We start from the raw sequence: 24,263 nt of genomic DNA on the forward strand, positions 1-24,263 counted from the left end.
TGTATGTGCTTGGGGCTACAGAACAGAATTGAAAGCATTTTTTTTTGTTATTACACCATATGCTATTAAGAGGAATGATTTATGTTTCTGTTGGAGTGATCTCTTTGCAGGACAATGCCATCAGCCACACATTCTATGGATTCTGGACATTAAAGATTATTTGCAGTCTTTTTATGGTAGAACACCATTTGTTGCAAAAATAATTCAAACAACTACCTTTATGCCAGTTCTTCATAGCTGGTGTCTTCTTGCATGAATGTAATTTAATCATCTCGTACGAGATCTGCTAAATGAGGGGTTATGTTTTACTATTTTATTTTGATTTAGGATAGTGCAGATCTCCGGCAGAGTATATTGCAGGTTGTAGCATTGCCAACTGATTGGCATTCTTTCAATCGCAGGAGGAATGGAAGATGCATTAGGTATCAAGCCTGTGACTTGCAGGTCGGGCATCTCTAAATCAGGTGCATTAACCCACTAAGCTGAGCATTTTGAGACCTGCGCCTGTACAGCCTCAAACAAGCATATGTTGTAAATTCCCAATGACCAGACTGAAAACGTACATTAGATCCAGTCAGGCAGGGTAATCAGTCACAATATCGAATTTTAAATATTGATATTGCAAAATATCTAGTTTTAAATATCGAGTGGACATAATATCGACTTACAAAAATATAGTGGTGCAGAATATCGAAATGCAGGTAAGAAATATCGTTTTTCATAATATCGAAGTTAGTACTATCGACAGTCATAATATAGTTGTTAAAAATATCGATTTTTTTTTACTGTTTTAAGTGTTAGTATATGTGTTAACAGTATGGATTATTTTTGTAATGTATGTTTGAATTTTTTTTAGGTAGTGAATTTTATGTTAATACATTTTTGTGTCATTTAATTCCGTAAAGGGTTGTGTGTTTATAGGGGAATAGGGTGGGAAGTAATTTAATTATAATATATATTTTTTGGAATTATTTAGAATTAATTATTTATATGTTAATTCGTTTTTGCGTAATTTAATTCTGTAGCGGGTTGTGGGTTTATAGGGGAATAGGGTAGGAAGAAATTTAATTGAAAGTAATTAATTAATTAATTGTTTTATTAATTAATAATGTAGTATTAAATAAGTTATACTATCAAGTAAGTTAATTAATGTATTAATTGATTATAATTTGATTAATAACAATTAATAATTAATTGGGAATTATGTTAATTGTGTTATTTTGTATTAATTAGTAAATAATTAGATATTAATTATTAATAATTAATTTGTGAATATGTTAATTGAGTACTTTTTGTAGGTGTGGTGGAGGGTTGATAGGGGAGTAGGGTAGGAAGTACTTTAGTTTTAAAGTACTTTTTATTATTTTTTATATTATATTTAATAAAAGTTATTTTCTAGTGTTAATTATGTGAATTAATTTAGATTTGAAGGTTATTAATTTTATTGTTAATTGTAATTAGTTAATTAATAATTGTTAATTAATTATTTTAATTTATTAATATTTTGCAATATTGTAGGTGACGTTTATAGGGGAAAATGGTGGGAGGTAAATTAATTTTGAAAAAATAATTACTTGTTAATTAATGTTAATTATATTGCAGGAGTGGGTTTACTAAATTATTCCCCTACGTTATCCAACACTTTCCCTACTGTTACACTTGGTGGAGTGGGAATTTATTCCCACCTGCTATCCAACACTTTTCCTACTGTTGTATTTGCTGGAGTGGGAATAGTAATTTTTACCCTCCCGCCATCCAACACTTTCCGTACTGTTGCACTCACTGGAGTGGGAATAGCAATTTTTACCCACCCGCTATCCAACACTTACCCCACTGGTTCACTCACTGGACTGGGAATAGTAATTTTTACCCATCCGCTATCCAACACTTTCCCTACTGTTGCACTCACTGGAGTGGGAATACTAATTTTTACACTCCCGCTATCCAACACTTTCCCTACTGTTGCACTCACTGGAGTGGGAATAGGAATTTTTATCCACCTGCTATCCAACACTTTCCCTACTGTTGCACTCCCTGGAGTGGGAATAGTAATTTTTACCCTCCCGATATCCAACACTTTCCTTACTGTTACGCTTGGTGGAGTGGGAATAGTGCATTATTCCCACCCGCTATCCAACACTTTTTCTACTGTTCCACACGCTGGAGTGGGAATAGTAATTTTATCCACCTGCTATCCAACACTTTCCCTACTGTACCACTCGTAGGAGTGGGTATAGTTATTTTATCCCCTACGCTATGCAACGTTTTCAGTATTGTTAATGTAGTGTAAAATATTCTTTTTTTTTTTAAATTATTTTAATGTTTTAACTTATTATATATAATTAATTTTTATATTTATAATATAGGTTTATTTATATATATATGTAATTATATTTTAAATTATGTTTGTAACATTTTATAATTCAAAAATATTAATTATTTTTTTAATATTAAGTTACTATATATAATAAAAATAAAAATGCATGTGTATTTTTTTACATTACATTTATTATTTATTAATTTTAACGGTTTTTATTATTTTTAAGTATGTTTTACTTAATTATATTTATTATTCAATTAATTTTATATTATTTTTAAGACATTTAAAAAAGTCGATATGTTAGCAATCTAGATTATTGACAACGATATTTAGGATTCAATACTTTTGTACTTACCTGTTTGTAGAAAGGAAGTCGATATTCTGTCACTCAATATTTTTACCTCGATATTCTGGCAGCTCGATATTCTTCTCCTCGATATTCTGTCAGTGAACCGTCAGGCAGTCATGCTTTTCTGAAAATGGAGTTAAAAATGTTTCATGAGCTCATTGTCGTTTCACGGAAGAAAGGTTTGGAGCGTTGGCAAAAAAAGTTCCTAGTCTTTAAAAATAAGTTGCGAAAATTGGTTCCAAAGGGCTTTGAACTGATATCTGTAGAAGCTACTTTTAAGTTTTTAATCACTCAGTCGCCTTTTTAATGGTCTCTGTCAATTGCCTTTTAAACATTGTCAAAGCCACAAAAACATATTTTTAGCCTATGAACAACATCAAAAGCAGTAAAACATGTTGGTATTGCGTTTGACCAAGATCTTTATAATGCACCATTTATCGCAATTTTCTTGTATTGGCTCAGAGGATGGCTCTGCCCCATTGTTTGAAGTGTTACCTGTATTGATTGATCTCTTAGCCCCCCACCCAAAGGTCGGTTGTGTTGCGTCCCTGAATACAGTGAGCTGAATAATTTTTTTAGCCATGAAAGCAAGAGTATTTTATTTTGCAGCTGAAATCATCTCCTCCTAAAGATGTGCCTCGCTGATGATTTTGTCTCTTTTTCTGTGGGGAGGGATTGTGACGCAGACTCGTATTTTTGGAGAAGCGCTCGTAGGTGGCTACTCTTCGCATCTCCTCAGGGCAGGTGAGTAACATAACATAGCATGAATTTGTAAAGAGCACATACACCCGGAGGCATCTTGGCACTGAATAACAGATGTTTATTGTTGCCCAACTCAATGGTACTCATTTTATCAACCTCAGATGGATTAAAGGCTGAGTGGACCCGCCGGGATTTGAACCTGTGACCATGAGGTCGAACACAGCCCCCTGCAGTGGGCGTATTAGTCCACTGAGCCACCAGACCCGGCCTGTGACATGTGCTGTCTAGGAACAAGTGGTGGGTCCAGTGGTGAAGCAAGGGTGGCATGGGCCTTAATGCAACAAACGAAATTGCGCTCACTACATCTGCTTGTTTGGTCATACTAACCAGCTGCTATTTGACCACAGTGCCCCCTCCGCACAGCCCCGGGCCCCGGTGCTACTGCACTTTTTGCACTGTTGACAGTTACACTCCTGAGTGGCTCTTCAGCCCTTTGAGGATTGGCTCGAGTCTGCGCAGAAAGGGGAGGCCTCTCCAGAAGGTGAGTGCCAAATCTACGTCAAGTGTTCTGTCACCACCACTCCTGTGGTACCATCGTGGCTGTGGGTTTCGTGCTGAGGCCCAGGGTGGGCCTCCCTGGCTCTGCCTTGCAGAGGACAGAGGTGCTGGCTGAAGGCCCCTTCTACTGAACCTGAGCCGGCAGGTCGCCGTCCTTTCAGCCCCTGTCCAGACTAGCCACAATGACTAGTTGTGTGAAAAAACTCTAAGCGAGGGGCACGCCGAGAGATCCTTTAGTGTCGGAATCTGAGTCACATGAGGCTGTTTTATTCCCCCCTTCTGCTAATCTGGTTTCTATAGAAACAGGATTGGAAGAAAAAAGAGAAAGCAGACGGAGAGCGAAAGAGAGGAACGGAGGTGATGGGAGGGAAAGGAGAGATGCGGACGGAGACCCAGAGACGATGAGCATGTGTGGGGACCGGTCAGGGAACAGTCGGATGCTGCTGCAACTACCTGAGCCGCCGACAGACTGACAAACGGGCGCCCAAATGAGGTTTTTTATCATGAGTTAGCTGGGCAGGTGGGCTTATGGTTTTTTTCACGTTTTTTTCGTGTATTTTTGTTCACGGGCGAGCTGAGGCAGCTAAGCAGCGGGAGCGGCGCTGACTGAGGGGACCTGGTATGTTATCAGGTGAGTAATGCGTGTTGCACCAAAAAAGTGGGGAGGCGCGCCTGCTGTTTGTGTTTTTTTTAAACTCTGCCTGTATGTCTTGTTGATGGGTCCTTGCGAGGAGTGGGTTGATGCACTATTAGCGTGAGCAACTATCTACCAGGGTACGCCCAACCTCGGGGGCACTGGGTTCATTGAATGCTGGTAGCAGTCCCCCAGACTAGTTACACTTGGTACGTCTCCCGCAGCCGCTGCATTGGACTTTCAACCACATGAGACATTCCGCACAACAGTAAATGCCGGTGAGCAACTGGGCTTCACTGAACAAGTGGGAAACCTCCTCTCCTAAAAAGGGGGTTTTGTTTCCTTATTGTTCTTCGGGCACTTTCGCCCTCACAGTAACTGAACACCTACATTTTAACTCGCCGCCTAACCTTTTTCTACTTTTTCTTTTCTTCTCAAGTTTCCTTTCATCTAGATATACCTTCAGTGTCTATTCAGCGTTTTTCTCTCCCCAATTTCTCTAAAACTCTCTCTAACACTACACTGTTATAATTCGCTTTCTCCTCCCTCACATTTCCATCACCCCAATATGCGCTGCTTCAGCCTGCGAGCTGTGTCCCTGATTCCCACTCAGTTATTGACACTTCCTGTGAATGATCTTCTCTTACCAGCCCTTGTTCTATCTTTAATATGCCACACCCCTTGCTTATCATATACTACCTTTTTGCTTTTTATAATGTGCTTAAAAATGTGCATAAATGTCAAGTGGAAGAAAAGGGAACAACAGTTTAATATTATTATTTACCCGAGCTTTGGTGGAAAGACTAAAGGAGGAGGTACATCATTCCTTCCAGGAATTCGTTGTAATAAAGGCCTAGAAGAGGATAGAGGAACTGCATTCCATTCCATTCCCCCCCCCCCCCCCCACCCCTTCAGAGAAATATCAACAGAGCAGTGATCCTTAACCTTTTGACTTCTGTGGACCCCCACTCAATCAGCCTAAGCAATTTCTAAATTTTGAACCATAAAACAATGCACAAAAATACAGAAGCAAGTGTACATCACACAAATACATAAACTATTACATATTTTCTTTAATTCACACTCACAAAAATACAAACAATTTAAATGGGAAGAGTGGAGCTTTTCGAAATGTGGGATATGATACACTCTAGCATATAAATGTATTTTGGTCATAATGCACATTTGCTTTGTTGGTGCCTACCTGTGCTTCAGTTGAGGCGGCCAGTTGTCCATACTAGATTCTGTTTGCTGTACTGTGCAATATTCCCACAAATCAAGCTAAGTATAATAACTTAATTTTTAGTCTCCAATGTTAAATTTCTTCTCATTTACAGAACATTTTTACATTTTCATTTTTACATTCTGCTTTTTTATTTCTACATGCTTTAATAATCTGCTAATTTTAATTCATTTTTTAAACAGCTGCGGACCCCCTTGAGTATGGGTTGAAGACCTCCAGGGGTCCCAGGTTAAACAAAGTCTGTAGTATACCATAGTATGCCTGCGATGGCCGACTGGTTGAGAATCTATGTAGGTAAACCCACAACCACAAACCCTTTGACTCTAGAGCAATCCCAAACAGGCAAAGTAAATGTCAAATATTGCACTCTAGAAAAAACGAGTTATACAACCTTAAAACCGCACTGAAAGCTGCTCATTGTTGTTAAGACCTAAGATGTTTCATTGTGTAGCTGTGTGTGTGGTGCCCCAGGGTTTGAGAGGCATGTCATTCTATTGCCCATCATTTTGTGATGAACCTGGCCAGGCAGGGAAGGGGGATGCCACTGTGGATGGTTTGCAGGTTTGCGAGTGCTCTCGGGTGACAGCTGTCACCTCAGCAGGGAAGTTGTTGGCATGCAGGTCTGATGTTTTTTTCTGTGGCAGTCCAGTGTACGTCTTATACTTCGTTGTTCCTGTGGGATTGTGGATAGCACTTTGGCAGCGGCTGCGGTACCTTTCCATGTTACATCCTTGGTACTGTACTAGAGCTCCATCTGAAAGAGTTAACTCTCAGCCACAGCCGGTTTACCCTTCAATTTGCAATTCAAGGTTCTGTACTAGAGATACACATGAAAGAGTTAACTTGTAGTAACTGGTATGCCTCTGCATGTATACTCAAAGCTGCTGTGCAAGAGATGCATGGGAAAGAGTTAACTCTCTCTGGCTGGGATACCCTACTATGTATAACTATGTATACGTCAAGGTTCTGTACTATAGAAACACGTGAAAGAGTTAACTTGAAGTAACTGTGATACCCTACATTGTAAATTCACAAGGGCTGTACAGGAGATGCACACAAAAGAGTTAACTCTCTCTGGCTGGAATACCATTCCACGCATACTTTATGGTTGTGTACTAGAGATGCTAGTAAAAGAGTTAACTCGCCACAGTAACTGGGATACCTATCCATATATACACACAAAGGTGCTGTAAAAGAGATGCATGTGAAAGAGTTCATTCTCTCTGGCTGGGGTACTCTTCAATGTATACTTCAAGGTTCTGTACTACAGATACACGTGAAAGAGTTAACTGGAAGTAACTGGGATTCCCTACTTTGTAAATCCACAAGGGTTGTACAGGGGATGCATGCGGAAGAGTTAAGTCTCTCTGACTGGGATACCCTTCCACGTATACTTCATGGTTGTGTACTACGTGCTTGTGTAAGAGTTTACTCGAAGTAACTTGGGTACACCACCATGTATACTCAAAAGTGCCGTAAAACAGACGCATGTGAAAGAGCTACCTCTCTTGGGCTGGGATACTCTTCCATGTATACTTCATGGTTCTGTGTTAGAGATGCACATGAAAGAGTTAACTCGCAGTAAATGGATACCCTTTTGTGTATACTCAAAGGTGCTGTACAATAGATGGACATCAATGAACTAACTTTCTCTGGTGGGTTACACTTCCATGTATACGTCAATGAACTGTACTGGAGATGCACATGAAAGAGTTAACTCTCAGTAACTAGGATACCCTTCCATGTATAGGTCAATGAACTGTACTAGAGATGCAGATGAAAGAGTTAACTTTCAGTAACTAGGATACCCTTCCATGTATAGGTCAATGAACTGTACTGGAGATGCAGATGAAAGAGTTAACTCTCCGTAACTAGGATACCCTTCCATGTATGGGTCAATGAACTGTACTGGAGATGCAGATGAAAGAGTTAACTCTCCGTAACTAGGATACCCTTCCATGTATACGTCAATGAACTGTACTGGAGATGCACATGAAAGAGTTAACTCTCAGTAAGTAGGATACCCTTCCTTGTATTCTCAAAGATGCTTTACAAGTGATGCACCTGAAAGAGGTAGGGTTCTAACGCTGGGATACTCTTCCATGTATACTTCAATGTTCGGTACTCGAGATGAAAGTGAAAGAGTTAACTCGCAGTAACTGAAATACTCTTCCATGTATACTCAAAGGTGCAGTATAAGACATGCATGTCAAAGAGTGAACTTTCTCTGCCTGGAATACCCTTGAATGTATACTTCAAGGTTCTGTACTAGAGATGCACATGAAAGGGATAACGCTATGGCCAGGATATCATTACATGTGTATTTCAAGGTTCTATACAAGAGATTTATGTGACAGGCTTAACTCTCTGTGGCTGGAGTACCCTTCCATATGTACCTCTCTGTGGCTGAATTAGAGGTGTATGTGAAATACTTAACACTCTATGGCTGGTATATGTATACTTCAAATGCGCTATACAATTGATGCAAATGAAAGAATTGACTTTCCATGGCTGGGGTACTCTTCTATGTGTATGTCAACTTCTGTACAAGAGGTGCACGTGAAAGACTTAACCCTTTGTGGTAGGTGTATTCGTTCGGAGGTACTGTACTAGAGATGGAGAAACAGAATTAACTCTTTGCGGCTGGAATACTCCTTCATGTATACTTGAAGGTTCGGTACAGGAGATGCACCTGAAAGAGTTATCTCTTTGTGGTTGATACCCTTGCGGGTATACGCAAAGGTACGGTACACAAGATCCATGTGAAAGAAGCATCTGTCTACGGTAGGGGTTATCCCTGTGTGCTGCCCGGTACTACACAAGAGTCTTCCTTTAAGTCTACTTGTCTCCACTGGCTAGGAACTAAAAACAATATCACTTAAGGGCCAATTTTTATCTTAGATAGTTCAGTTCTCTGCAGTTTCACAGTATGGTGCTTAGAAATTCCCTTTGGCTTGAATAGCGCTATCATCACCATTACAGCAGGGATAGTGTAGCAACTTTTTCAGTCATTTCAAAATATAATTTGTATAATTTGTAGTTTGAACTTTTTTTATTATGATAGTGTTATTTCTGCCACATTTTATAATCAAAAAGAACGAAAGATCAGTTTAAAAGAGTAAACAGGTACAGGGCTGTTAGAATTCAAATTATTCCGTAGAAAATAAAGTAAACCCGTTGAATTTAATACATCTCAGCTGTTAGGGGAGGTAAACCGGCAATAATGTATTGAGATAGAACTGGGACAATGGAGGCCAGAGGGCAGAAGGCAGGACTTCCGTTTTTTATAGTGTTATTTGTGTTTTTTTTCCACGGTCAGTAGAGTGGTTGACTACAGAACCAAAGCACATCATAAATGTGTTTTTTTCTTTTGAAGCAGAGGGAGATTACGTGATTTGCCCACGATCAGAGGATGTTGAGCAGAAGCTAGGAATTGAACCTGGTGTCAGCAGTTCTAGCCACTGGTCTACTTAGCCTCCTGAATGCAAGAACTCTCTGGTGCTACTGTGCCCAGCTGCTTCAAGCCTGCCAACTTTCAGATCATTACCAGTGTGAGACAAGATGGGAGTTTGAAGGGGCGGGGTCTGTGGAGAGAGTGGGGCCATAAGGCCTTTGCATTTATGCGGCATAGTGGCAAGGTCATGGAGGGAGGCTGGTGTTATGTGCAGAAAACTGAGTTCCATCCCCAAACAAAAAGCTTGCATGGCTGTTGTTAAAGTCCTGGGAGTTTGCAAAACACCCCATGAACACCAGCAGTATCCAGCCTCCAAATATGAGCTGGAAACCTACGACACTGCACAAGGGTCATGTTATCTCCCACTCGTACACCTTATGAGCTGTCCCGATATCGTGTGACAGATGATAGTGCCAAGGGTGTCTTCTGCTAATTCTCTTGCTAATGTGGCCTGGAAGAGGGTGAGAGTCAGGAGAAACAAGTTTCTTACAAGGAAATAAACCTCACAAATAGAGATTCTGAATCAGCTAACTTAGACACTTTGGCATGCCCACTATAGTTTTCTGATCAACATGCACTAGAGCAAGAAATAGAGAAGCAGTGGTTGAAATCATTGTGACGTGGAATTCATAGTCCTAGGCATAATGGTCAGGATAGAGCTCTAAGGTACCTAGAGCAATGGGGCTGCAGGATCTTACAGAGGCTCTTATGCGGCTTCACTTCTTTGAACAGTAAAAAGTACAAAATATCGAATGAGGAATACCCGCTTACCCCAATATCATAAGCAAAATTTTGAGGAACAAAATATCGACAGGTGAGTATATATGTGGTATCTGTAGATTTACAGTATTTAATTTCACATATATGTACCTTGACTATCTCTATTTTGTCAAGGTACGCATGTGTGGAGTCTAGAATAATAAATATATACTCACCTGTATTGACTTACGGACTTACCTACTCAGTATTTTGGTCCTTGATATTTCGGCTACGATATTCTATTAAATTGATATTCCTTACACCAAATTCTGGACTGTAGGCATTGAGCATGAATTTTCACACTCTTGGTTTGAGTAGTGGCAGGGTCTTACTAACAAACCCTTGAAGACACTTTGGATAGGGCCGTAGTGGAATCTCGATGCAGGGTGCCACTTTCAGGCTAACTGTTCCCCCAACAGTCAGCCATAGCCGTGGACCTTGTATGTTGTCTTATGATGTGTTTGTATCCACCATGTGTTGTCTAGGTGACCTCCAGGCAGTGTGAATCTACATAGAGAAGAAAAGTAATTAACCAGTCTGATTTTAGCTTATCAAAACTCAACAGGAAAGAGAAGGAAACATAAGGATGGACAGGAATGTGCATTAAGACAAAACTGAAAGGAAAATGATTATACATTAAGAAAATGGTATTCCAACGTAATATTTACTTCAGAATATCGCTGACAAAATATCGAGAACCAAAATATAGACAAGGTACATATATATAGCTAAATATATAGGTTTACTTTATCTTACACCAAATATTTGTACCTTGCCGCTATATGTGCTTGCATTCTCGATAGTCTGTTCATCCATATTTTGACGACGATATTTTGGTAGCCTGATTTTTCTGTAGAAGATATTTCGACATACAACCAAGAATACACCTGGTATAAGGATTAGTCTTAGAGAAATTGGAGAAGGACTACAGGCTGAGGTATTCCACGTTCAACTGCCTGGTTCAGGGTGAGATTTGCTTTGAAAGTAGATTTTTGGGTGATTACAGACCAGTGCCATGGCAAAAATTTTGTATGGCGATATAAACATTATTGGAATGGGAGCCAGCGGCGGATCCTGCACTATGGTGGTGGAGCGTCACCCCCTGCCAGATGCCTCAAAACAGCAGGAAAGGAAAAATAAAACAACAATTAACAAGTTTTATTATCATTTTATTTTTCCTTTCTTGATGAGTCTTTGGGGGCGGGGCTATTGTGGATGACAGGCTGCAGGAGGAGTGTTGGGCACTGTTGTCAGTGCGCATGACGGTTTGGCCGGCTGTCTCAGGCGGGCTAACCATCATGCCCACTGAAGCTGTCCCCATCCCGAGCTCCGTTGCCGGTTGGAGACAGCATACACAGGCTACCAGTCTAACTGGGAACGCAAATTCACAGTGCTCAGGCCAGTCCAGATGCTGTTTTCATGCTACCACCACCAACATGAGAGCAGCGTCTGGGTTGGCAGCAGTGGAGACTGGGAGCCTGTTCCTGTGGAGGAGAGTAACAGGAGAGCCTGACGCATCCGGCTACCAGTAAGGTGTTTTTATTTATTTAGTCACCCCTGCCACGTCCCCCGCTACTCTTCATCAGCACCAGCCGCTACTGATGGGAGCCAGTGTCAGGTCTGTTGGGTAGGGAGACTGTATACATTTTTCCTTAAGATGTATGGCAGATGAGCTGTTTAACCACTTTACTTGCAGGTTTTGTGTTGCGTGCATTGATCATTATCTGTATGTGGCATTGCCTCCACCAAGATGTGAAACGTAAATATGCAGATATTTTACAAAAATCTTCACCAAGATGATAGCCAGTCAGTCAAAAATACTTTATTCGGTTGTTATTAAAAACCATAAAAGCATATTAAAAATACCCATAAACAATACAACACTAAAAAAAAGAATTTTACATAAAATCATCCTTGATTGAAATATGATCACAGATCCGAATATGCATGTATCATTATAAAATGCAAACAATATAAAAACATTTCATATACAATAGGGCAAAAATACATAAAAGGATCCGGACACATAAACGTGCTTCACACGCTACTTCCTTTTTTTTCCCCTGCTCTGACTGCTGCTACTAAAAAGCTAGCAATGCTGAAAATTTCCCAAGGGTTACTCAACATCTGCAGGTATAAAAGAGCAGGTCTAGCCTGCAGAAAACCTTTTTTCTTTAAAATTGGAAGGATATAACGCCTGCGTATAGATAAAGAAAAACAATCGCATGGGCAAGGACCCAGGCCGTCTATCTTAGCCCAGCCTAAAGGGTCAGCCAGCAAAAGATGTAGCATTCAACCACAGACAGTGGAAAAAGTAGTTGGTGAGAGTCTTGGTGAAGGATTACATTTCCAGGGCCGGCTCTAGGGCGGTGCGACCGGTGCCACCGCACCGGGTGCTGACTCTTCGAGGGGCGCCGTGTTTAGAAGTATTTTATTGTTTTAAAACCACCTGCTGCTGCATTTCTGGCCTCTGCAATTTTCACACAAAAATAAAAATGTCAAGATAACGTGGTGATTAACGTTCTTCCTGGCGGAAGAATGAGTTCCGGCAAGCGGAAGTTTTAACTAATTTTATGGTAGCACACAGTGTTAATGTCCCTGCTGCAAAGAATGTGTACCATGAAGATCACAACGTGCATATAGTTTAAATAGGGAAGTGATTTTGTCAGAGAGATCCTTTTGTTCCTATCAGTGCAGATGTTAAAATCCTAACATGGAACAAAGGGAAAGGTATAGATAAGAGAATTATGATGTTTTAATCCGTTTTTCATTATTCTAATGTTTCAAAAATGGTTCATTTCGGCAAAGAAAAAATCCTTATTATTAAATGTTACCCCCAACCATGTTTTTAAAAAACAAATCTGAGCCTGTGCGTCTCCAGACCAAGCACTCTTAAACTATACTGTCTACCAGTATGGATGACATGCTACTCCTACACCTTGAATTATGTAACATTTCGTATACACTGATTTACAAACTGATTGATTGTCACAGTGTAGTGTTTGTGATGTAAAGTGCTCTGACACCCTACACTGGTATAGGTGGCGTTATTAAACACATCGGAAAGAGTGTGGTTATGGAGACTTGAGGGGGAACTGTTAAAGGGTAGTTGTGAGGGAGTCTGTGGGAAGTGCCCGTGGGGGGCGCCAGCAAACATTGTCGCACAGGGCGCCACCAGCGCTAAAGCCGGCCCTGTACATTTCAATGCTGTTTGAAGCCGATAGAGTTCAAGCCGCACTTTCCACAGTGCCAGCAACCACTCATATCCTCGGACAAGCACAGTTAATGTCCAAGCTAATCCGGGGGGTGGGGCGTTGAGGGAGTGACTTCTCTACAGTCACATATGGGTTCAGTGATGAAACAAGACAACTAAACCAGACATGTACATACCTGCCAACTCACACGGCACCATCGTGTGACACACAATATTGATTCTCATCACATGGTCTCCTGGTGAGGAGACAATATCACAGGGTGGAAGGGAAAATGAGTTGAAAACCACTGTAAATAGTGGATTTCAAGCTAGTTTTCGGAGGCTTTGAACTGCCAACGTCCATTAAGAGGGGTGAAAATACACCCTAGGACATTGGCACCAGCCTCAGCAAGGTTTTTGTTTTGTTGGGAGAAGGGGAATTGGAGGCGAGATGGGGTTCAAAAGTGCTTCGTAGGTACTTCTTGGCATGAGGCCCTGCCCCCTTTAAGGCACCACCACCTCCTCACACGGTGAGATTGTTCTTCAAGTTGGCAGGTATGCATGTAGCCCTTACCCCCAATATGGTTTCCTACAGATGAGTTTGGGACAATGTGTACACAATGACTGTGCAGTAGAAGAGCTTTGATGCAGCCTGTCACAGCAGTTGGCAAGTTCCTGCTCCGGTAGACCAGGGACACATATTATTAAAGAAGACACGAGTTCGCCACAGAGCACTTTAATTTGTGTTTTGCACGTCATACTTGCTCTGTCACTCCTTTTCTCGGCATTGTGTCTTGCGGACCTCGATAAACACAGTGATTTTCCACTGCACTCCGCTCATGACAATAATTACTGCCCTCCATTTAGATTCTGCACTTTGCATAATAAGGAGGTGGAGGAAGTTCTGATTCACTCAATGTTGACTAGTTCAAAGCTCAAAGCTCCACACCTCCCATCAAGACAAAAGATGGCGCTTGCAAAGAGTCAGCCGTCCAGATCACAGTCAATGTGAGGAGGCAGCATTTCTTCGTAGCGGTGTGTGATGCAAAGTACTGTACATCCTGTGTATAGGTGTAGAATACCCCCCTTTGATCTGAATAGAAACATCTCTCACATGTAAGTGACGCCAGAAACGCTGGACTTTGTGGTTCCTCTTATTTCCGTAGCGCCTTGCCTCTGCATTAAGATGAGGTCAAGAAGAATGTAATCCTTTGCAAAGCCATTCGTTCCACCCTGCCCATTCTTTGCTTTATCTAGGCTGCCATTTTGTTTTTGTAGCCATGGCCTTGCTCCCCATTACTGGTGCCTTCCAAGTGGAGAATTCAACTCTGCTTCTCTTAGGGTATACATAGTGAGTACCTGCAATCGTAAACAAGGAGTGTACCTCCTCATCACTAGGCTAAATAGAGACTACCAGCCGCAGGATTTATATATAACTGCACTTGTGGGAGGGGAGCCCATTTGTAAGGCCAGTTAATTTCCCCCTAATTGTGGTACTACCCTTGCCCATAATCATAACTCTCCGGCTTGCCCTTTCCTGTGATGTCTGACCTCAATGTCTATATGAGGATAAACTGGAAAGATATTGTGCCCACAAAAGGGGCTATTGGGCTTATTCACTGAAGGACTTGGATTTGATATTACAAGCCACATGATTAGACCTTGTCTTCCTGTTAGAACCCTCCAGTCTATTTATGTTTCAATTATTTACTATTGAAATGAAAATAAATAATATACATCAGATGGATTGTCTTTTTATTTTTACCTGCATTAATGACAGACTAAATTTCCAGCATTTCCATAAATATTACAACAAAAATCATGAGCTGCATTTACAAAGCCTAAACGCCCTCCTAGAAGTAATCTTCCACCCCAGGCTTCTAACCCACTAAACCCTCAATCACTACCTGTTGTGTGAAAAATACAAGAAGGATAAGCCCCTAGAAACAAGTAGGAAGGATTATAATAAACGTCCTATTGTCCATTTTAAGATCCCCAGGTGAGCTTATGGAGGCTCAAATGTCACAGCTGAGGCATCAGGTTTGATCTACTAAGGTGCGGCCAAGCCTGGTTGACCGCATAACGTCTGAGGCTGCTGGTCCTCTGCTGTGAAAAGAGCAAACACAATGAGATGATGGACGGAGTGCTGAAACTTTTCAAACACTCGCCCCCAGTAACAGATCTGGGTGTAATCCATCATCATTCTTACGCGCACTTCGCCCCCCCAGTTCAGACACAGCTATATGCAAATCAGTCTTGACCCTGTGCCTCATGGGAAGAGTTAGTGTGGAGTGTCTAAAAGTGCCCTGCCCTTTTAAAACAAAAGGTAAAAGCTCTAATGAAACAGCTCCAAGAGGACAGCAGACTCGCGAGTGAGCACATCCTAAGAACCCTGAAGATCTCAGGCTCAGCTGACCAGAATTGGAGACCTGCAGGAACAAATTGTTGCATCATCAGAAGATGCCCACAGATGTAGAGGAGAGCTGAGGACCAGTGATGCTGTTTGCGAAGCATGTTCCATTTGCATTCGTTCATATCCTTAGGGTTTCACTAATCTCACTGGCGCGTGATTTGATGAAAGTAATAAGTGATGTTAATATAAAGAGCTAGAAACAGAGACGATGAATAGCCTTGCCATGAGTCATGGAATAAAAGGCATAGCAGCACGTGCCCCGTGGCAGCAAAGGAATACCATTGCCAGTATGCATCCCCAAAATCAGTATTTCTTTATGACTTAAACATCAGCTTCAAAAATACTTTGGAAATGCACTACTCTGCCACTAATTATTTTGTCTTCAGATATCAGCTGGCACCTTTTAAACATGAAAACATGTTTACCTCAGATATAAGCTTTTCATTTGTTGTTTAAAAACAAATTATTCCTTAAACATCGAAGAGTCATCTACAGTAATTGTAATCTAGCCATCAAAATACTAGTTTTCATTTTTAGCAAATAAACTCTCCCCACAAAAAATACCATATGTGTGTTATTTTTTTAAAAAGTACACCATTTAGTCTGAAAATACAAGTATTTCATTTTTAGTACATACTCGAACCTGGTCCTCAGATATCAGCTCACCATTTTGAGTAAATACTCACATTTGCTACCTCTTCACTGTCTCCGATGCTCACTTGTCTCATTCCTGGCCAGGAATTACTACCATTTGCCAGGGAGGGCATCAGAGGCATATGATGCCTATCAGTGGCCACCAGGTGGCAAGGTTCTCCCTCTTATGCTAGAGAGGGCCACCACATATAAAGATTGTCACTCCATTCTGATCTTATGCAAGGGCAGCTTATGCTAGGGAAGGTCACTGTATGCCAAGAATGTCCATTGGATATCAGAGGTGGCTCCTGATGTAAGGTATGTCCACATAATGACAGACTTGACCTCAGTATATCTTTATGACCCTTTTTTGTCTGTGATCTACACCTTACACCTGGGGAAGCACCAGCATGGTAAGATGATGTCTCCATATGACACGGATGCCCATAAGGCATCAAGAAGGACTCAGTGATGCCATTTGTACACCTGAAGTTGACCACATTTTGGCAAGTGCTAGCAACTTATGAATGGAATGCCATTCATAAATCGCCAAATGCTAGGCGTGCACCCTATGCCAGCGGATATCGAGACTCCCAACATATTACTGAGGTACCTAACATGCCAGGGATGAATCTCTGCCCAAATAATGGGCCCTTTTTCAATCCCATTTGCCACTGGCTATGAACAGGTGGGGAAGCAGGTTTGGGGATCTATTGCTGGTCGTAGGGCTGTGGGTAAGGAATGAGGAGGGCAGCCTGGAGGTGGGTAGGCTGCGGCCTTGCTGCAGAGGTGGATTTCTTGCTCCCCAGGAAGTTTTCAGATGCCGAAATAGGGCTAGACTGTGCAGATGTCCTGTGACTTTACCAGGTGTGGCTCCCCGTCCCCCAGTGAGACCGGGCCAGGTGTTTTCGTTCCCAGCATTACCCAGTACATTAAAACTGAACCCGTCAGTCTGCGGGCAACTCCTAAGCATGCCTAAGTGAGGTCACAAATTCAGTCTAAAAAAATTATGGGATGCATTGTGAAGGCTCACAAAGTTCTGACTTGGGGGTTTTAACTATTTTTCCAATGCTATCCCACTAACTACTTTACCTTGGCGCCTGTCTGTCGTAAAGATATAGCTATCTGTCCCATTTGCACATGTTCCCCGGTGATACCTTTTCCCCAGGCATTTCTTTCTAACTTTTGGTTGGAATCATAAAACAAGTTCTAATTGATTCTTCAAAACAAAATTCCCTCCCTGCAACCACAAATTAAACTTTTGCCAGGTACCGACACTTCCGGCCATCAGAGACTAACTTCCGGCCCTCAGAGACTATTTCTTTCTTCCAAGGATCTCATTTGAACTATTGGACGCTCAATTGACCTCCATGTATTTAATTGATATTATCACTTTCTTAGTCTGTGCTATTCAAGATGAAGAATATGATTTGGATTATTAGTTGTTGTATCCACATAAACAGGTTTTTTGCACATTCTTTGTTTTTTCAGTTTTATATAGCGGAACTCGACCCGCAGGTATCAGAGTGCTTTACGTGAGCACCAGTTGCGTTACAGGCGGACACTATCATTTTTAGGCAAGGGGAGATTAAATGACATGCCCAGAATTATAGGATGTTTGAGCCTTCCGCCAGACTCAAACCTAGTTACCCGGTTTCAAAGTCAACCGCCAAGGCCGTTTAGCCACACCCTCTCGCCAAACTCATGTTGACTTTGTGGTATAAAAGTGCAGGGACTGTGAGTGAGTCACTTCTCTTCTGTTGTGAACCACACATGAGAAACTTGCCTAACACTGACTCAAGTTTCTATTCTCAGTCACCACCACTCAATCAACTGACTATTTGGTGCCTGCACAACTTTCTGATACTGACATCTGAAATAGGACCTTGAAAAATGTATAAACTGCAGTTTGCGTGTCAAAAAATACCAAAAGTCATTGTGTGAATACATTGATTTTTATAGAGCGCACACATACTCCAGAAGAGGGTGCCCTGGTGCTACAGAGGGTGTACTGGTGATTAGCCGATCAAGTCATATGATCACCTTATCTGCCCCTAGATTAGTGTATTTGAGTTGTCTTACGGTTTGCCTTGATCTAATGACAGAAATGAGCCTTGTTTCTGAGTCAGGATATTTGGTTACTGCTCCACTATTTTGGAATCCTTCTACCGTGCCTGTTAATTTGGACCTATAGCACACATTTTCTGTGCCTTATCTGACTACAGAGGAAGGACCATGTATCACCACACGTGGGGAAAAATTATGACGTGAGTAAGCACCTTGTACTAGCAAAAATCCGAAGTATTTTTGGGACTGGTGTCAAAAACATCATACCATGGCCTACATGTCACAAGCACCTGTGTCTGAGTTACTTCCTTCCTTTTTCGGGCGAAAAGCGGCGATAATTTTATCGCACTATCAGAAAAAACCCGCTAGCGTGTGTTTCTATGCCTCTGCGCCCATTTCCCTAACGCCCAGCTTTGCATCTCTAATGATATGCAAAGTGGGCGTTCCTCACCAAAATAACGTGGGAAATGTCGCTAACAGACATTTCTCCTATCAGCAAGCTGCACGCTAACCTTCACAGCGATGAGAAATGTAGCGCTAACCGCACCTAACGCAGGTTTCATTACGCCTGCTTGTAACCTGACTTAACCATTTTAGCCTATGGGTGGTGGATTATAGGGCTGAGACCACCCAGCCCTATCAACAAGGTATCGCCTCTCGCTGTACGTTTATCGCTGGAATTCCAGTGATGATCACACTTTTTGCAACTATCGCTAGATTATATATCACATCGGAGATAAGCACGCTATCTCGGCGGTATAATCTAGTGATAGCAGGCGATAATTATCCTCGCGCTAAGTGTGCTTAGCAATAATTATCGCCGGCTGTTGCTGATATGCCCCTTGGATGTTGCCACAGATATGTGAGAACGAGTGTTGCTTGGAGGTTCTAGGATTGCTGTCAGTATGAAGGATGCAGGAAAACAATATGGACTTTGCATGAAGAGGAAACAGTGTAGCAAGCCCTAGGATGGGTGTGGTGATTCTAGTGCATCAGTGTCAAAGTGGTAGAGGCTTGTGATATATGTGTGTCATGGGTAGACAATGAGATTTTGCCATTCAGGCACTTCCCCGATAGGCTGGGGGATGCTTTCAGAGCAGGATGATCTGCCATGACCCAATTATGGCCCAAGTCCCCATTTGATCATCCTTCTCAAGGCGGGCTGGTTCCATCATTTTGCCAGTACCGAATTGTTTTCCAGCCCAGCTCTTTTATGTGTATAGGTGCTAGATGGGTGGGTAGGTGGGTGGGTGGGTGGGGTGGGTGGGTGTGTGACGTGCGAGGATGACATGTGCTAACTATGGTATATGGTGAAGAAAGAGGATGTTCAGGCATACTTGGGAATGGCAGAATTTTACAGTAGGTTTGTTCATAATTTTGCCAGCCACACTTGTGCCATTAGAAAACTGTCAAAAAGAATTTGAGGACATAAAAAAAAGGATTGTCAAAAGCGCATCACTTGAAGAGGTTTGTTACAGGATTACCATGCTGTGTTGCCTCTTACACTAGTGGAAAAGGTCTTTGAGCTGTGTTGAAACAAAAACAGGGAGGTGTAATGGTTACCATAGTAATCATAAAAAAATTGAGAAACAGGATTTTGTTGTGTATTGGGGAGGGAAGAAATTCAAGCAGTTTTTGTGGGAGTCTAAGTTTGTAGTAAGAATGGATCACAAGCCACTACAGGACGTTTATGATAAGAAAGGTTTGGATTGTATTTCTCCCTGTATTATTAAATGGGTAGTGGCTTTGCAGGATTTTGACTTCTTTGTTGAATATAAGCCACAAACTGCCTCCCTCGCCTGGTGAGGAGTTCTCAGGATTCTGATCAGGATGAGAAATGTTGGTGAAAAGAAGATTGTAAAGTGTGCACAGTTCCTGGTGGTTGCATTTCTGAAAGTGAATGATTGCAAGAAATCTAGAAGGAGGATGTGTCTAAAGAAATTAGGAAAATTGTGGTGCAGAGGGGAAGTTGGCCAAGACAGTATCTTCGAGATTTTGAGACAGTTAGAAATGAACTTTCTATATGCAATGGCCATTTATTGCCTGATGGCAGGTTGGTAACTTCCCTGGGGAGGAGAAACCTTTTGATGACTTTGGCACATGAAGGACACCCGGGAATTTGCAAAATTAAGGAATCTTTGAGGAGTTCGTATTCGTGGGCTGGGATGGATTTGCAAGTTGGAAGAATTGTCAGGGAATGTAGTGAGTGTAGATTGAGTGACAAGTGTTAAAGGTGAGGATGGCTCCCATGGTTTGTCGTAAGATTCCAGGTGAGGTGTGGGAGGAAATTGCCTTGGACATACTAGGTCCGGTGGACATCAAAGGAAATTTAAGTAGATATGTTTTGGTGTTGATGGATATGCTGTCTAGGTGGTCTGGAGTTAAGGGGGTGCAGGACATATCTACCCGTATTGTAAGCAGTTTTTTAAAAGGGGTGGTTGCTGGAGAAGGCAATCCATGCTGCATAGTTACAGACAATGGGGTGCAATTCACGTCGGCAGAGATGGAAATTTTTTTTATCAGAAAGAGGTATAGTGCACAAGAAGTACGCCCTGTACCACCCAGAAACAAATGGGATGGTTGAGAGGTTCAACCGTACATTGAAAGAATCTATTCAGATTGCAAGGCTTAATAAACAGGACTGGTTCAAGTTGGGAGAAGGGAGGATGAAAAAGTATCGTTTCACTCCACATTCTACTACAGTATTTGTCCATTTGAAATGTTTCGCAAATGAAAACCTAACACCAAAGTTTGTCCTTCGTGGGTTAGGACCTACTGTAGTCAATCTTCCACTATGGAAGAAAGAATTGCAGAAGGTAGGACTTGGGAAGCTCTCCTGCTTATGGACTGGATGCAGTGCTATGACACTCATAAAGCCATCTAAGATGTATGTGTTGAAGTTGGTGATGCAGTAAAGGTGAAGCTGCCCAGTAAAACACAAGAAGGAGGACCTCAGTTTAACGATCCCCATTATATTGTCAAAGTGTTCAAAGTGGCAGCGAAACGGAATGATGGTAGGATCTGGAATTTCAACAGGTTGACTTGTAATAGGGAGTTGTTTGTATGTGTGTTTTCTTTCCCTTCTTTTTGTTTCCTCCGTTGGATTTATGGGAGGAGGTGGTTTAATTTGAGGGAGGGGGGTTGTGGTATATGAGCATTGGGGTTATCGATATTGTGATGGTTCTCTCCTGTGTTTCCCTCGTTGTTGGAATGATGCATCCTTATTGTAATGTAGAATGTTATGCGTTGAATACAGGCAGTTGACTTATGGATGGTGATTCTCTTCTACTTGAATAAAGAATACCACTTCTTCTTGCGCCTCCCAGCATGCCTGATTTCCACATTAACATGTAGGATTTGACTAATTTTGAAGTATCGCCGTCTTCCGCTACTAGAGTGACACTGAGGGGCAGGTCCTGTTTCTCCACTTTGCGATCAGGCTCCTCAGTTTAAATGAACACCCAAATAATGACGCAGCAGTGGTGCAAAGTAAAATGATAGCCCCCCCTTGAAGAAAGTGATGAGGGCCCCCCTAGTCCCCCATATGTTACAAATATTTACTGGCCTTGGGCTGAATGGCTGCCCCCAGAAGAATTGCATCCCACTCCAATCCCCCAGCAGCGGATGTATGTCATTACAACGCACACTTTTACAACGCATGCACTTACAACGCATTTTTTACAACGCAAAATCCATTACAACGCATTGCATTACAACGCATGACACTACAACGCATTTTTAAAAACTACCTTTACAACGCATTCCATTACAACGCATACTACCTTTACAACGCATACCATTACAACGCATAATATTAAATTGCATTTAAGGTAAGTATTAGATAGTATAGGGGTAAAAATTACTTTTCTAACTCCAGGGGGTGCATCAGTAGGGTAAGTGTTGGATAGTATAGGGGTAAAAATTACTATTCTAACTCCAGGGGGTGCAACAGTAGGGTAAGTGTTGGATAGTATAGGGGTAAAAATTACTATTCTAACTCCAGGGGGTGCAACAGTAGGGTAAGTGTTGGATAGTATAGGGGTAAAAATTACTATTCTAACTCCAGAGGGTGCAACAGTAGGGTAAGTGTTGGATAGTATAGGGGTAAAAATTACTATTCTAACTCCAGGGGGTGCAACAGTAGGGTAAGTGTTGGATAGTATAGGGGTAAAAATTTCTATTCTAACTCCAGGGGGTGCAACAGTAGGGAAAGTGTTGGATAGTATAGGGGTAAAAATTACTATTCTAACTCCAGGGGGTGCAACAGTAGGGTAAGTGTTGGATAGTATAGGGGTAAAAATTACTATTCTAACTCCAGGGGGTGCAACAGTAGGGTAAGTGTTGGATAGTATAGGGGTAAAAATTACTATTCTAACTCCAGGGGGTGCAACAGTAGGGTAAGTGTTGGATAGTATAGGGGTAAAAATTACTATTCTAACTCCAGGGGGTGCAACAGTAGGGTAAGTGTTGGATAGTGTAGTGTAATATTATGCGTTGTAATGGTATGCGTTGTAAAGGTAGTTTTTAAAAATGCGTTGTAGTGTCATGCGTTGTAATGGAATGCGTTGTAATGGATTTTGCGTTGTAAAAAATGCGTTGTAAGTGTAGTGCGTTGTAAAAGTTGCGTTGTAAAGGTTGTTTCCCCCAGCAGCGCATGGGCTGCAGGGACCTGCTTTACACCACTGTGACGCAGCTCTAAAATATTTGTTGCTTTTTTTAACGAGGAATTTGATTAATAAAACAAACCATGGGGGCATATTATCAAGCACGGCGTTAAAATTATCGCCACTTTAGCGGCAGAAAACTGCTGCTAAAGCGGCGATAATGGGCTTGATAATATGCCCTGGAGAATTCCAATAGAAGCCCATATTGACACCAGAACATGGGCTTCTATGGGAATTCTCAAGGGCATATTATCAAGCCCATTATCGCTGCAGTTTTCTGCCGCTAAAGCGGCGATAATCTTAACGCCATGTCTTGATAATATGCCCCATATGAGGTAGACACCCAGCTATAGATCACTGTCTGAAATTGGGTCGCTCCTAATAGTTTCAAATCCGCGAAGATTACATTGAGAAAGAGCAATTGATGAGGCGACAGCAACAACCTTCATTCATTGCCAACAATAATAATATCCTTTTCATGGGCATTCAGGCGCATTTTAGGAATTCAGTCACTGAATGCCTCGCAGTAAGATTGCTGTATTTCATCGAGATTTGTATCCACTATCCTCTGCCCAGACGTTCACACATTTGCTTCCACTGAATACGAGGTTAGACAGGGTGACCAGATCTTGGGAACCAAAAACCGGGACATTTTGCAAAAATACAAGAAGGATTGCAATTTTACAACAAGGGAGCCGGGGCAGATTGACAGCGCTCATCAGCATAGGAACACAGAAGAGTCACTAAGAAAATAGTAAAATGTCATTTCTAAAACCAGCATCATATCTGTTAATAGAATTGATTATTTATAACAGCTGCCAAACAGCACCGCTTTAGAACACCCAAAAAAGTGTCTCTCGCTGTTTTCAGTCGACCCCCTCTAAAAACCGGGACATAAGCAAAGATTGACGAAATCTGCCGGGAGAGCAGGTGAACCCCGGGACTATCCCGGTAAACCAGGGACGCCTGGTCACTCTAGGTTAGAAGGTGAATTTACGCCAGGCGGAGTTGCCGCTTTTTCAAGCCAAGCTTTATTTGTAGATTTTTCATGGTTATCGCCCTGTTGAATTGGGTCGGAAGGCGCAGTGGTATTGTATGTACTGATTTATGTTCCTATAATAAATAAATTGATCTGTCTGTTCCAAAAACCGCATCTCCTGACTCTGGACAGTGGGTGAATCTTGTAAAGATGCCTGTCCTTCCATTTTTTATTTCATAATGTCCCATGCTATATCCCACATCTCTGTTTTTTAGGGTCTGGCAGGATCCCCTGT

General features: G+C 41.7%; 1 protein-coding gene across 7 annotated transcripts in view; it reads left to right on the forward strand.

The window, feature by feature from the left end:
* Positions 1-24,263, forward strand: part of LOC146789809 (ankyrin repeat and fibronectin type-III domain-containing protein 1-like) — a 2,714,698-nt gene that overhangs the window by 2,231,754 nt on the left and 458,681 nt on the right. The window contains exon 1 of one of the 7 annotated variants that reach the window (XM_085632164.1): positions 4,311-4,560. The exons of the other annotated variants lie outside the window; for them this stretch is intronic. The gene's annotated coding sequence lies outside the window, so the exon portion shown is untranslated. Of the gene's footprint in view, positions 1-4,310; positions 4,561-24,263 lie in introns of those variants that run through there. 7 annotated transcript variants of the gene reach the window in all.

This window comes from Triturus cristatus, chromosome 10 (genome assembly GCF_964204655.1).
Source record: "Triturus cristatus chromosome 10, aTriCri1.1, whole genome shotgun sequence".
In the NCBI taxonomy this organism is placed as follows: Eukaryota; Metazoa; Chordata; class Amphibia; order Caudata; family Salamandridae; genus Triturus; species Triturus cristatus.